Below are 14,668 nucleotides of genomic sequence, written 5' to 3' on the forward strand. Positions count from 1 at the left end.
CCATCCAGCCTGGGAACCCCTCCAGGGATGGAGCATCCACAGCTTCCCTGGGCAACCTGGGCCAGGGTCTCACCCCCCTCACAGTGAAGAACTTCCTTACACCTAATCTGAACCTGCCCTTCTCCAGTTAGAACTCGTTACCCACGTCCTAGCTCTACGAGCCCTGATGAAGGGTCTGTCCCCATCCTTCCTGCAGCCCCTCTGTGAGTGCTGAGAGGCTGCAGTCAGGCCACCCCTCAGGGCCAGCAGCCCCCTCCCCAGCACCTAAACCCTGCCCTTTGTGCAGTGACTCCAGGGGGGGGCTGTGCTGGGGGGAGCCTGTGCAGCTCTGCACCCTGACAGCGATGGGTCGGGCTGAGAGGGAGCTCAGGAGTCTCAGGGCTAGTGTATAAACCTCTCCTGGTTTATAGCTGACAACTGCTGCTGCAAATCTCTGCTGAGCCTTCACTACACTACGCCTGAAAGCAAACCCTTGGCACTGGGGAGGCTGCACCTCGAATCCTGGGGTCCTGAAGGACCTTGAGGGGCTGGAGCGTGGCCAGAGAAGGGCAACGGAGCTGCTGGGGAAGGGTCTAAGTTCCATGTTTCTAAAAACATCTTCTGGAATGTAGTCCTCCTTGGGCTACAAAATAGTCCTAAAAAGGTCTTAAAAATGGTCACAGATATTATTTATAAATTTATCACACCAGAACAGGCTTTGTAGAGACACGGACTAAAATTCTCTCTTGTAATAATCAATGTTTGTGGTTCTCTTCACGTCAAAATGTGCTCCATGCAGAATAGTGTAATGCTCCTCATTGTTCCATTTTTTGTTCTACAAGACTGAAATCTGCTGCTTTGCTTTTATGACGTTTGGAGGAATAGTTTGGTTCTGAGCTTGGTCAGAATTCTGTCTTCTGAGCCACACCATGTGGGTAATGCAGAGAGCCTCCAGCCACCCGGGTGACATGGTGCCAGGGATGACAGCAGCAGAGTGGCATTTCTGGCAGAGCTGGAGCTCTCTGGCTGTTACACCAGAGAACATTTGATTTGGGGCACAAATTAATTGCTGTTTACCTGGGATGAACAAATTTGAGTTGAGAGGGAGTGGATGATGCCTCGTTCAGATGAGGTGTTTGGCTCTGGCTGGAGTGTCAGCTCTCTGTCACTGCTCCTGTTGTTGCTTTCTCTTTTATTTTCTCTCTCTTTTTCTCTTTTTAAGTGAGTCCTTAACAATAATCCTCAGCACTTAGCCCTAGGCATCCTTTCTGCATTAAAAAAGCCAAGATTTAGATGAAGAATACCACATCTGGAGTCACTGTCCCTTCACACGCTGACAGAATGACCTTCTGACCATCAACTGTTTATCTATTTCTACCTCCCCACTGCTTATTTGATATCACTTTTTAATGATTTTCACACCTTTGAAAATAGTCATAGAATCATTTTGGCTGGAAGAGACCTTTGAGATCATCAAGCCCATTATCCAGCAGTGCCAGGGCACCACTGGACCTTGTCCCTCAGCACCACACCTAGGAGAGTGTAATGTTATCTTTTGTTTTCCCTTACTATAGCCCTGGTTCTAACACTCTCTTAGCAAGATTTTCATCAGTGCTCATTTAATTGTTAACTTTTTTCACTAGTCCTGTTATTAATATCGTCCTCATGACCCTTTCAGAGCTATTTTATCCCACAATTTCTAGCCCTCACTAGAACTGGTTTGTTGCTGGCACTTCTGGCTCCTTCTCTTGGCATCCTTTGCTCTCTGGGGAGGTGTGCAGCTGGTGTGGACAAGCTGACCAGGAGCCAAAAATTTGCCCTCCTGGCCAGCAGGTCAAGTGAAGTTCAGCTGCCCTTCTGCTCTGCCCTAGTGAAGCCACTTACAGAGTATTGGGTCCAGTTCAACAGAGACAGGGAACTGCTGGAGAGAGTCCAGGGGAGGCTGTGGAGCTGCTGAGGGGCTGGAGCATCTCTGTGCCAGGCCAGGCTGAGAGCCCTGGGGCTGCTGAGCTGGAGAGGAGAAGCCTCAGAGGGGATCTGAGCAGTGCTGAGCAAGAGCTAAAGGGCCCCGGGGGGCAAGAGGCTGGGGCCAGACTCTGTCAGTGGTGCCCAGGGACAGGACAAGGGGCAACGGGCACCAACGGGACCCCAGGAGGTGCCACCTGAGCAGGAGGAGAAACTTCTTTGGTGTGAGGGTGCAGAGCCTGGAGCAGCTGCCCAGAGAGGCTGTGGAGTCTCCTGCTCTGGAGAGATCCCAAACCCTCCTGGCTGTGACCCTGGGCACCCTGCTGGGGGTGAGCTGCTGGAGCAGGGGTGGGATGGGATGATCCCCAGAGGTCCCTTCCAACCTCCACCATTCTCTGGCTCTGCCTTGCCCATGCCAGTGCCCCACTGCTGTCACCACACACACACAGGGACACCGAGGAGGCTCGTTCCTGTCAGCTCTGACTGTGCCTCTCCAGAGCAGTGAATCAGGCTGGTTCCATCTCTGTGTGACTGTGGTGTCTGCAGGAGTGTCCTGCCTCTGGCAGAGGACTGACAGGCCCTTCACTTTCGATTGAAATCCCATGTTCTGACTATATTTCCTTCCCTTGCTCTGGAAATACGTCCATATAGTAGCTTGTTATTAATGTATCTGGTTCCCTGAAGGGCAGCAGCCCAAAGAACAATAAAACAATCCCTCTGAAGCTCAGACACACAGTGAAGAACCTGAACCATTGTCTCATTAAAAACAGGGCCGTGGGTTGATGCTGGTGCCACTCAGGCTCTGCATTTCCTCATCTCCTGAACACGTTTTCAGAGGACATGTTTTGTCTCATGGACCTCCTTTAAATGACATTCATAATAGACAATAAAAAAATCATACATAGGAGAAGAATCTCTGTTTTTAAGGTATATTTTTAAGGAAGAGAGTGAATTAAGATTGACATCTAAAGGAATACTTAAAAATGATTTTTAGAGCTTCTTGATGTTTATTTTCAGGCCTGTTTTACAATATTTTCATTTATCAATATTTTTAAAAAGACTAATTCCTTCTCATAAACAGAATATTTCTAGAGAGGAGAAGGGAAATGAGCCCTTTTTGTAGCCAAACCAGGTAAAAGCTTGCTCCTGGGCTGAATCATACAGGTTTTTGTGACTATCTTCTCTTTCACAGCTACTCCCTCAGTGTTCTGTCCTGGCAGCCCAACAGGAAGGTGGGAGCTGGTCCAGGTCAGACCTGAGATGGATGGAAATTCCCTGCCCTGCTCCCTGGGCTTCCCACTGCCTGGGATCCCTGCTGGGAGGATACAGCTCCAGGGGGAGTGCCCTCTGCACCCAAACCAGCGCTGGGGCTTCCCCCTGAGGTGGGATGAGGAGGCACCAGGCACCGAGCGTGACTGTCAGCTCTTGCTCTGAAAGTCCTGGGGAGTACTCTGGAGCTCCTCAGTGCTGGGTTCTGCAGGGGGTTGTTCACAAGTCTCAAGTGTAGCCTTTAAAATCCGAGCTCTGGAGAGTTTTCTTCCTCCCCCCCTGACAAAGTGCATGTGAAGTTTTAAATGTCAGCCTCCCACCCCACACAATGGGGTGATAACCTCTGCCAGGAATTAATCAAGCTGCTTGTTAGAAGCCTTATCTTGCCACTGCTCTTCTGAGTTCTTTTGAATTCAGGCAATTTTAACAGCTTTCCCTTCCATAAAATGATAGGCTAAGGTTAATTACAGTTCAGGAGCACTCCGAGGTGGGATTTGGCTGCTCAGTGTTTCTCAGGTCCTAGAGGGGTGTGAGGGATGCCCCTGGCAGCAGTCCCTGGCTTCTGCTGTGCCCAGAGGGCAGGGGAGGACCAGCCAAGTCAGGAAAATGAAGGACTGAAGCTGCAAAGCACTCTCAGGTGTGTGACCCTTTTTCTGGCAGAGAGGAGCAGGGTTATGGGGGTGTCTGCCCCAACCTAAGGGCCATGGCTCCATGGCAAGCAGGCTGTGGCCTGGGGAGCAGAGGATGAGGAAGGACTCAGCCACCCCATCCTTGCTGCTGCTTCTGAGCCTCTTCCCAGGCATGGATCATGGAAATCACAGGATGACAAAGTGGTGGGGCTGGAAGGGACCCCTGGAGATCACCTGGTCCCACCCCCTGCTCCAGCAGCTCACCCCCAGCAGGGTGCCCAGGGTCACAGCCAGGAGGGTTTGGGATCTCTTCAGACTTGGGAGAGCTTGGGCATGCTCATGTCATTAAGAGCCCAAAGCATCCCTTCGTGAGTGGCTCAGGGAAAGGCAAAGATGCTGCAGAGCTGGAATGCTCCATTTAATTTTGCCTGGCAGCAATCCCTGCAGCTTAGTTGGAGGGACAAAATTTGGTGGGTTGACAAATGTGCCCTTGCCTGGCACACGATGAGGAGCAGAGCTGCAGAGGTGCACCCTGCTCACGTGCAGGGATGTGCTGGTGTTCAGCCATCAGACAGGGCTCTGCCCTGTTGCTCCTGCTGATAGAAGTGGATTAATGTATTACCAGAATGCTGCTGTTTTCCTAATCCAGGTGACAAAAGGTCTGAGCAGTAACAGGAGCTGCTGTCAGTAGAACAGCCATTTAAGGAAGAGGTCATCCAAGGAAGAGGGAACTTCTACAACACAAATTCTGTAGCTTCAGGGCAAAATTGCAGCCCCTCAATTTCCCCCTTCCCATAAGAGTTGTGGGGCTTGAGAAAGTCACAGAGGTCTCGTTACACTTTGCTTAAAATTGACACTTTAGGCACTAAACTTTGCCATAGCTCCCTGAAGTTTGACTGGGCTAGAGAGCTGAGTTCTGCCTCACCTCAGTGAAACCACTGGCTAGAGATGATATCATAAATCCCCCTCCACATCCCATGATGGTTTTCATAGAATAATATAATTCTCTGAAGTACCTTTTGACCATCAGACCACACACCCTTTACTCTCTATTAACCAGCTATTCCACTTTATGGACAGTATCTGCCTCTGGATCTGAGGCTCATTATTTCAGTGATTCCTCCTCCAGTAAGATAATAAAAATCCAGTGCTGTGTTATCTTCCATGGAAGAACCTCCATCATGTTTGCTGTCTTTTAGATTTTAGAAAATTCATTTTTTTCCTATTCTGGTGTTGTAGCCAACAGGTATTTCCATCTTCTGAGTAGGCCAGGAGACCATCTTCAGCTTCATCCCATGTCCCACTGCTGTGCTCTGGAAAGGAGAGAAGGTTTTCTTAACATGTTCATAAATAGTTGGTTGATTTGTGTTTTATATGGGAGAAGAGCACACTGCTCACCAGTCCTCTGTAAAGAATTAGATTTATTCCTTTCCCTAGGCAAACAGATTCAGGTAATTTTTCTCTTTTTCATCTCACCTTGTTGGTTTTTTTCTTGCTTTCATTTTTTGCTAAAAAAAAATCAGTGTCTCAATTCAGTAAGCCACATATTTTAATCCTCTGTATGAAAATTCAGATAAATATTTGGAAATACTTCGGAATGCCTGGTGATTGCAGGTCAAGAACCCATCTGACTTTCTCAGCAGTTAAAGCTTTCTTCCTTTGAAATGAGGTGCAGAACCTCTCTGAAGATCCCCAGCCCTGAGGAGCATCCAATCTTCAGAAGTATTTTTTATGTTCTGTCTGAATTTTGCACGTGATGCTGCTAGCAGGGTGAATAGCAGAGTATCTGTCCATTCCTTCACGCCCAGACCCAAATGTTTCAGGGTATTGCTGTTTTGTGGGACTAAAAAACACCTATTTTAAATAACTGGGGAAAAAAAAGAGCTCCCTTTCAATGCCCAGCTGGATTTTGTATTACTATGGAAGCTTATTACAACAATTTTTTCCCTTGATCTCTCCTACTCCAAAATATATTCTGCTTTACTCTGTACAGGTTTGGCCCAGTGATAGCCTATAACACAGAAGGCATCTGTTTTTTTAAAAAAAAGGGGAGGAAAAACCCCTAAAACTGTGTGTTAAGCATAATTTTGCATCTTTGGAGCCAATTTCTATTTATCAGAAAGGTTTTCACAATGTCAGTTAACTGCAGCCTTCCACATGGAGGTCTTCAGTGCTTTGGGCTGTGTCTGAAAGCTCTGACAAGCCCAGAGCCCTCTACACACACAGACAGCTGGAATAACAACAACTCTCTTCATTTTGGATCTCTCTGTAATCACTGCAAAGCAAATCTGGGAAGACTTGGGAGTGGAAAGAGAGAATTAGAAGATGCACATGGATAACTGGGGGTTTGGGATGAACTGGGTTTGGTTTGAGGGGTTTCTTTTGATGTAAAAGCCCCTGAAGGGAAAAGGGTTGCAGCTCCTTTTTTCTGAAGGACTAGTTCATGGAGGGAAAGTCTCCCTGCTCCCAGGGGATCACTTCTGCTGTGCAAGATCACTGCTACAAGGGAAAATCCCCCCAAGCAGCACCCTGCTGCCCAGAGAATCGGCAGAGAATTTGCCAGAAACCCTGCTGCACATCATTATCTTTTAATTTCCTTATATTCCATATAGCAGCTTAAAGAAAAACATAAAAGAAAAGTTCATATTTCCAGCTTCTTTGGTGTGGCAGGAGAAGTTGCAGGGGTTTAATTTTGGTCAACCCAGTTGCACAGTTTCCCCAAAAATCTTTGCTTTTTTTATCAGGAAGAGGCAGCTGCAAGTCCCATCTTGCTGTATGTACCCAGGCACAGGTCAGGAGCCTGGCTGTGGAGTGCCAGGAGGTCACTGCTGCCTCAGCACCCCCCTCTCAGCCCCCGTGCCAGCAGGAGCAGCTGGATCCCATCTCAGGTCACCACCTCCTCAGACAAACCACGTGTAGGAAGTTGGAAGAAAAGAAGAAAAATCTGAATTCTCTTCAGGCCTTTTGAACTGCTTGGGGGTCTCCAGGAGTCACTAGCCCACCCTCCTCACTCCTTTACAAGATTCTTGCTTTTCAGAGTTTCTCCAGTAGCTGGGTTTGTGTTGCACATCTGCACAGATGGTGTTGAAGCTGCATCTTTTTTAAGTAGGTAACTGAAAGTTTTGAAAAGGCAGAGGGCTGAACAGACAGTGGGAAAATGCTGCATGTGTAAAAGGAATTTTTGGAAAATTCAGGTGGCTGCTTATTTATGTGAAGGGTTGGGAGTGAGGGTGTTGACTTGCAAATCCAAGATGTGTTCATGGTCCTGCTGGGAGGTGTTGGGGGCTTGGACTAGGTGATCTTTAGAGGTGCCTTCCATACTAAAACAGTCCATGATTCTGTGTTTGTACAGCTCTAGCCTGGGTGTTTGGGAGGGTCTGTCTGAGGTAGGTGGCTCAGAGGCAGCACGAGGCAGGGCTTGAGGCACACACCATGCAGGGTGGGGGTGACCATCACCTGCCTTCAGCTCCGTGTGAAGCTGAGGGTGAAAGGCTGGAACAAGGTGTGGACAGTCTCTTCTCTCCAGGACAAGAGGAAACAGCCTCAGGTTGTGCCAGGAGAGGTTTAGGTTGGAGCTGAGGAACAATTTCTCCCTCCTGAGGGTTGCCCAGGGCAGTGGTGGAGTCCCCACCCCTGGAGGGGTTTCAGGCTCTGGAGATGTGGGGTGAGGGACACGGGGCAGGGGCAGTGCTGGGGGAACAGTTGGGCTCAAGGATCTTAAAGGTCTCTTACAACAAAATGTGTCTGTGAGGACCCTGGAAAAGCATCTTACACAACCACCACAGTGACATTTGAGGGGAAATATAGTTTTAGTATTTACCTAGAAAACATTATTTGCAGATAAATACTGCCCAATATTGTAACTTGGAGTAGCAGAGGAGGACTTTCAGCTATGGGAAGCCTGCCCAGAAGATGCCTTTTAGCTGAGCTGGAGCATCATCCTCCCACTCCCAGGAGCCAGCCAGAGCTGGGGCATGAATTTGGGCACTAAGCAGGGCAGGCAGCATGTGCAGCCAGCTCAGCACCCAGGCATGGGCACTCCCAAAGAGGAACAGCTTTCCTCCTGGATCCCTGGGCTTTCCCACTGGCAGAATTAATCAAACTTTTAATGTATGAATGGGGGAGACCTGAAAATTAAATTAAAGCAGGTGAGGTCCAAGCTTGTGGAGAGTGATTTTGGCTTTTTGTAGACTTGCAGAACGGCTCCAGTGGGGTGTGTCTGGATCTCAGACACCCTGAGGTTTAGGAAAAAGAAAAAAAAAAAAAAAAAGGAAAAAAGCTGCTTGTCAATATTCTGAGCAGGAGTAAGATTAATATTAATAAAGACTAAGAGGCTCAAGCCTCTTGCCAGGAGTGTGTCAGGCAGTGCAGGTCCCCAGGGGTGCAGGAGGAGGTTTGGAGTGTGTTACCAGCCACCCAGGAGCAGGAAAGTGATGGTGTGGTTTGACTCACTCGTGTTAATAGCAGCAATTACAGGAGAGGGGGTGAAGTGGTCCCAGTTCCATGACAGGAGCTGTGTCTGGGGGGACCTGGGGGCATCTCCTACCCTCCTGCTCAGAGGGCTTGCCCACAAGCACTGAAGCAGGCTGGAATGCTTGAATGACTGAAATAGGAGTTTCTCTGAGCAGGCTGAGGTGGATTTTGAGTCTGACAAGTGGGGAGAGGTGGCACTGAGGAAACCAAGAATGTGAAGTGGTGAGGGTGAGCCTGGTCCCACCGAGGAGAGCTGAAGGAGGGGGCTGAAGGAGAGAGCTGATGAAAGCAGAGGTGGAGGGCTGTAACAGGGAGAGCAGCAGAGGGTTCAGCCTCACCCAAACAGGGGCTGAAGGGCTCCAGGCAGGGCTGCAGACGTGGGGACCTGCTCAGGCCCTCAGGCAGGGTGGTGCTTAGGGCTGCTCCTGACACGAGGCTATTCCAGTGTGTATGAGTGGGTCTCTCTGCTGGGGAGCAGCACTTGTCCCTGGGGTTATTAGTGTTGCCCCAAAGCAGACTCGTGCTGAAAGAGCAAGACTGGTGTCACACATTTGGTCTAGGTTCAGACATCTTCCCCTCTAGCAAGGACCCCCCAAAACCCATTTGAGCAGGTGCTCAGTAAGATTGGCAATGGGGGGTTCATTAACACCCCCAGCTTTCCTCAGAGGGTCTTCTGAGAAGAAGACTGCTCTCCTCAAGCTGGGCTCTCTCAACCATGTGCTGCCTTACCCTGCTAGGTGTGACAAGAGAGGATGGGTTCCTAAGGTGAACAAAGAAATGTGTGGGGTTTATGCAGCAGCAGCTTCCCCTGGCATCCCTGGGTTGAGCTGCTTCCTCTGGGCTGAACTCTGCCATGTTTCAGCATCACTTCACCCTCCAGGCTGGAACAGAAGAGCACTCACAACTATTCCCCCACACCCCCACCCCCACGTGGGAATCAGCAGCAGCACGTAGACCAGATTCCTGGTGGAAGAGAAGTGCATAATGTCTGTCTGCATCATCTTCCATCTGCTCCTCTCCCCAGCTCAGCTGGAGGTGGCAGCTCCTGTGCCACCACGCCTGCAGAGCAGGGAGGGGACAGGGGACATGGCCCCTCAGTTCATGAGTTTCTTCACTGCAAGAGGATCTTGGAGTTAAAGGGGAAACTTTGTTTTAATGTATATGTTAATTTTTATCCAGCAGTCATCTTTGATTGCCAATGTTTTAACCACCACAGATTGCTCTTGAAACAGGGTTGTACAACCTCAACACCTCCACAGCCCAAAAAGAAGAAAAACAACCCAAAGCTCTTGTGTTCTTTGAGAGCAAAGCAGGTTTGTACTAAAACAATGAGTAACTGGTTTCATGGCTGGTTATGAAGGCAGATGTAGAGAGTTTTCAAAGGGACTGGGCTTTTTAGAGGCATTTACTACTAAAAAACCATTGATCCAGTTCCTGCTGTCCTCCATCAAAGGGGAGCCCTGTGGCAGGACACCATGGGCTCCCTCAGAACCACCCAGCAGCTCCAGACAGACACAGCAGGAGCTGCACAACACCAGATGGTTGTGAGGAGGGGCTGAGGGACCTGGGGGTGCTGAGCCTGGAGAAAAGGGGGCTCCAAGGAGAACTCCTCACTCTCCACAACTGCCTCAAAGGAGGCTGGAGCCAGGAGGGGGTCGGTCTTTTCTCCCACGGAACAAGCAACAGGACAAGTGGAAACAGCCTCAGGTTGTGCCAGGGGAGGTTTAGGTTGTCCCTGAGGAACAATTTCTTGCCCTGGAGGGTTGCCCAGGGCTGTGCCAGGCTGCCCAGGGCAGTGGTGGAGTCCCCACCCCTGGAGGGGTTCCCAAGCCGTGGAGATGTGGGGTGAGGGACACGGGGCAGTGGGGACCTGGCAGAGCTGGGTTAAGGGTTGGACTCCATGATCTGAAAGGTCTCTTCCAACCAAAATGATGCCATGAATTTTATGATTTCTGGATTTACTTCTTTTTTTAAGTGCTTTCCTCTTCATCCCTGATTCAGAATCTGAAAATTGGGGCAGAGAGTCAAACACACCATGCTGCAGTTCCTGCCTCCTCCCACCCTGTGACAAACCCTGTGGCACGGGGACATCCCATGGGCTTGTGGTGTGTGTTTTGGCTGGTCCCTCCTGTGAGGACAATTTGCAGCCTGGTAATAGAATCTCTTCTAAACAATAGGAAGAAAATGCCAGTTTGTGGCTGATAACATTGAATTGTTCTTCAGCAGATGAGCTTTTTCTGGTTGTCTCCAAGATTTAGGTTTTTCTTGACTCTGTAGCAACACACTGGAGACTTGATGAGAGGTTTTGTTTTGGGTTGGGTTCTTTTTAGCTTCAAGGAGGGAAATCCCCATGAGGAGGTTCACTTGATTATAAACAAAACCAGAAAAGGAGATGATAAAAAGCCAGAAAAAAATCCCTTGTCATGCTGCCCTTGTCTCTGTCAGCAGCATGACAGCTTCCTGCTGGCTGCCCTGAAAAAGCAGCAGCACAGAGGTGCCAACATGGTCACGTTACCCCAGCCTGGTGACCCCTGTGGTGGCCAGGACCAGGCAGAGGCACTTGGATGACTGTGTTCTGAGCTTGTTCCTCCCTGGTGTCCTTCCCTGTGTGCTCCTGTCGGGCTGCACGGGGTTCTACCTTCCAGCAACGATCAAATGCAAATAAAATGAAGCACAGAACTGGGCTTTAGATGTGCCCACCAGCCACGCTGGAGGTGGGGCAATCAGCCAAGGGCAATTAAGCCCCAGGGATAATTAAGTTGTCCATTTTAGGCTGCACAAATGGGAGCTGGGCTGTTTAGCAGTAGCATTGGTTCTGAGGTTCATGTTTAACTGGGTTGGGTTGTGTAGTGTGGTGTTGGAGGCTTTCTGCTTGGAGGCAAACGTTCCTCTCTCCTCTGCTGCTGGCAGGAGCCCTCAGGCCACGTTTGGGGACTTCTGCTTTGTTCTGCTTTGTCATTTGCTGTTGGCAGAGCTCAGTTCCCATCTGGCACGAGGCTACCAAGCCAAATGCTGAACTTGCAGAAGACAATACAGCCTCAGGACTGCTTTTCATTGTAATGGTCTGTGTATTGTGTCTGGCCTAACGAGGGGAAAGCAGCCAACAGCAGCCTTGTCCTTCCCTTCTTCCATCCCAAAATGAAGGGCAGTGAGTGGAAGTGGTTGTCATCAGAGCACACAGAGTGCATTGTGCCTTCCTGAATTGGAAGGAAATGTTTGCAGCTGAACCTGCCTGTTCTTGGAAATCCCAGTTGTCTCCCTTCTCCTTGGCATTTGAAAGATGTGACCAGGAGGCTCAGGGGTGACCCTATGGCTCAGGGGAGACCTGATTGCTCTCTACAACTTTCTGACAGGAGCTTGCAGAGAAGGGGTCAGTCTCTTCTCCCAAGGAACAAGCAATAGGACAAGAGGAAACAGCCTCAGGTTTGCCCCAGGGGAGGTTGAGGTTGGACATTAGGAAAAATCTCTTCCTCCAAAAGCTTTGCCCAGTGCTGTGCCAGGCTGCCCAGGGCAGTGGTGGAGTCCCCACCCCTGGAGGGGTTTCCAAGCTGTGGAGATGTGGGGTGAGGGACATGGGTTAGCAGTGGATTTAAGTTAATGGTTGGGTTTGATGATCTGGAAGGTCTCTTCCAACCAAAGCACTTCTGTGATCCCTGTACAAACCAGAGCAAAGCAGCCAAGCCTGGCTCCTCTCACCCTTCCCTGCACTGACCTGCTCCTTACTCCCCAAAAGTCAATTAAACCAGGGAACAAAACATGTTCCCACCTGAATTAATGCCATGGAAATACAAAGATCTGTTAAAGGTGTTTCTTCAGACACACGTTGCAGCAGTGACAGGAATTAGAGCAGGGTGCTCAGAGTTGTGTCCAGTGTCCCCTGGGATGGTTCCAGGGATGGGGCAGTGACCACCTCTCTGGGCAGCCTGGGCCAGGGGTCACCACCCTCAGTGTCAAACATTTCTTCCTTCTCTCTAGTCTAAATCTCCCTCTTTTAGTTTCAAACCATCCCTTGTCCTGTCCCAACAGGCCCTGACCAAAAGACAGTCCCCAGCTTTCTCCTGTGTGCCAGACTGGCCAGTCACACAGTCAGGGACAAAAGAAGGCAGCTGAGCTGCCCACCCACACCCAAAAAGGACCAGGGGGACACACTGTCACGGGTGGCTGCCCTTGTTTTGAGCAGAGCTGGGAAAACCTTGTGACCCCCCAGGGATGCAGGCAGAGGATGAATTTCTGCAGCTTTTGTGGTGCCTTTCCACAGCACTTGGCACATCTGCTCTGCTCTGTGCTCTGGCTGCTGCAGCAGGAGCTGTGGGCACCTGCACCTTGGCATTTTGGTCCCAGCCTTTAAAGGGCACCTGCCTCAGCACTTCCAAATTCCTGCCTGGCAGCATCTCCGGGCTGGTTTGGGTGGTGTGCTGCAGCCTGCCCGTGGAGCAGCCCCACGGGAGGTGTTGGACTGCCTGGCAGCTCATCAAGCAGGGGGGAATTCTGCATGCCACATATTGACAGCAAACTGCTCACAGCACATTCATAAAGTATCATTGGAATTCATCTCAGAAATGCATCTCAGGCAGTGCTCATCAGCTTACAGATCTACAGGGGGTGAAGCAGCTCGTGTGCATACAGAATTTGTCAGCTGAAGGATTCATTTGATTTTATCTTTTTTAATTTTTTACTTTTTCATTTTTTTTATTGAACAACAGACAATAATTTATTTTTTTTCCCAAGAGTTCCATGGTTGCTGTTAGGATTCATTTTATTTTATCTTTTTTAATTTTTTACTTTATTTTTTTTATTGAACAACAGACAATAATTTATTTTTTTTCCCAAGAGTTCCATGGTTGCTGTTAGCTCTCAAAGTGTTGTAGGTAGCTGCTGGTAACAGGCACTTCTTCATCATTTTCTCTTCCTTTTTTGGCATTTGGAACATCACTGCTGACGTGTGAGAAGGTTTCTACTTTCTACACACAGTGCAAATGGCAAGCAAAGGGTTTATCTTCACCTTGTGACAGGAATATTGAGTCATTAGCAGAAGTCTATGTATTTTTATTAGGCAGGTAATTAGCAGCCAGGTACCACGGGGTTGTTGAGATGACCTAGATCTGATTGCAGCGTTGTACCATCCAGAAACAGACCCAGTTTCTGAGCTACTTAGGTGTGAGATTACACAGTGGAATTGTCCTCTTAAAGTACCTTGGCAGTTACCAGAACTGTGCGTGCCACTGGGAAATTGCTCCTACTAATTACCATCATTAGCTACTTGAATGCAAAATATCTGCAGATGCTGGAGGAGTCAGATATAAAATGGATTCCCTCCCTCCAGGTCAGCTGTGTGGGTCTTTCTAAAGACTAGGGGACCAAGACCAAGCCAGTAATTAGGTGACAGATTTGTCTTTCCTACACGTGCAAACATCCATGTGAGATTTACTTCTAAACATGGAATGTTTAGTTGATATTTTAATTTGTTTTGCTCATAATACTTGGAGAATACTAAAGATATTCCAGCAAAAATACTGAAGAATCCCCCTTTCAACACTTTACCCACGGATTGTTTCAAATGAACTATCCCCTAAAGGAATTCTATTGCATGAGGCATGACAGGGATCACTTGTTGTGACTCACACCTTCATGGGATGCCTCAGATGGTGAAGACAGCACTTTTCAGAGGATAAAAGGTCTCACTGTGGAGGGCTGTAGCTGCACATCACACCCTTTGCCAGCTGACTGGGCATGGGTGGCAGGAGTGCTGCAGTTTGTGCCCATCCCCTCTGCCTTGGGGGTTTTTGTTTCTGACTACTTGTGCCTCTCATCTGTCTCTGGTATTGGAGAGCTGGGGAATATTATCACTTCAAAAATACAAATGTGGGTTTTAAACCTCTAATTTGACATCAGGCCAAGCCTGTACTTTCCCAGCTTTCAGCTTGAGCCAAGAATAAGATGACATTTAAGGCACGTCAGACCTTGCCAGGTCCCCAAGTTCTCAGGATGATTCTCCAGGTTGAGATACACCAGGAGAGCACTTGCACCTTGTGTGTGCTCTGCCTGCCCTCTTCTCCTGTGCACCCTTGAGAGCCCCATGGGAAGCAGCCACAGCCTCTCTGGGCAGCTGCTCCAGGCTCGGCCACCCTCACAGGAAAGACTTTTTTCCTTTGTTCAGACAGAGCCTCTGGGGCTGCAGTTTGTGCCCATGGCCCTTGTCCTGTCACTGACAAGGGTTTGGCCCCATCCTCTTGACTCCTGCAGGCCCTCTTGATATTGATGAGCACTGATCAGATCCCCTCTGAGGCTTTTCTTCTCCAGCTCAGCAGCCCCAGGGCTCTCAGCCTGTCCTGGCACAGAGATGCTCCAGCCCC

The 14,668-nt window shown here is 49.2% G+C and overlaps 1 protein-coding gene across 1 annotated transcript in view; it reads left to right on the forward strand.

Annotated features, from left to right (window-relative positions):
- DLGAP1 (discs, large (Drosophila) homolog-associated protein 1) overlaps window positions 1-14,668 on the forward strand; it is a gene marked incomplete at both ends in the record, with an annotated part of 42,726 nt that overhangs the window by 24,116 nt on the left and 3,942 nt on the right. The window lies entirely within an intron of this gene.

This window comes from Merops nubicus, unplaced genomic scaffold (assembly GCF_000691845.1).
Source record: "Merops nubicus isolate BGI_N331 unplaced genomic scaffold, ASM69184v1 scaffold739, whole genome shotgun sequence".
Lineage (NCBI taxonomy): Eukaryota > Metazoa > Chordata > Aves > Coraciiformes > Meropidae > Merops > Merops nubicus.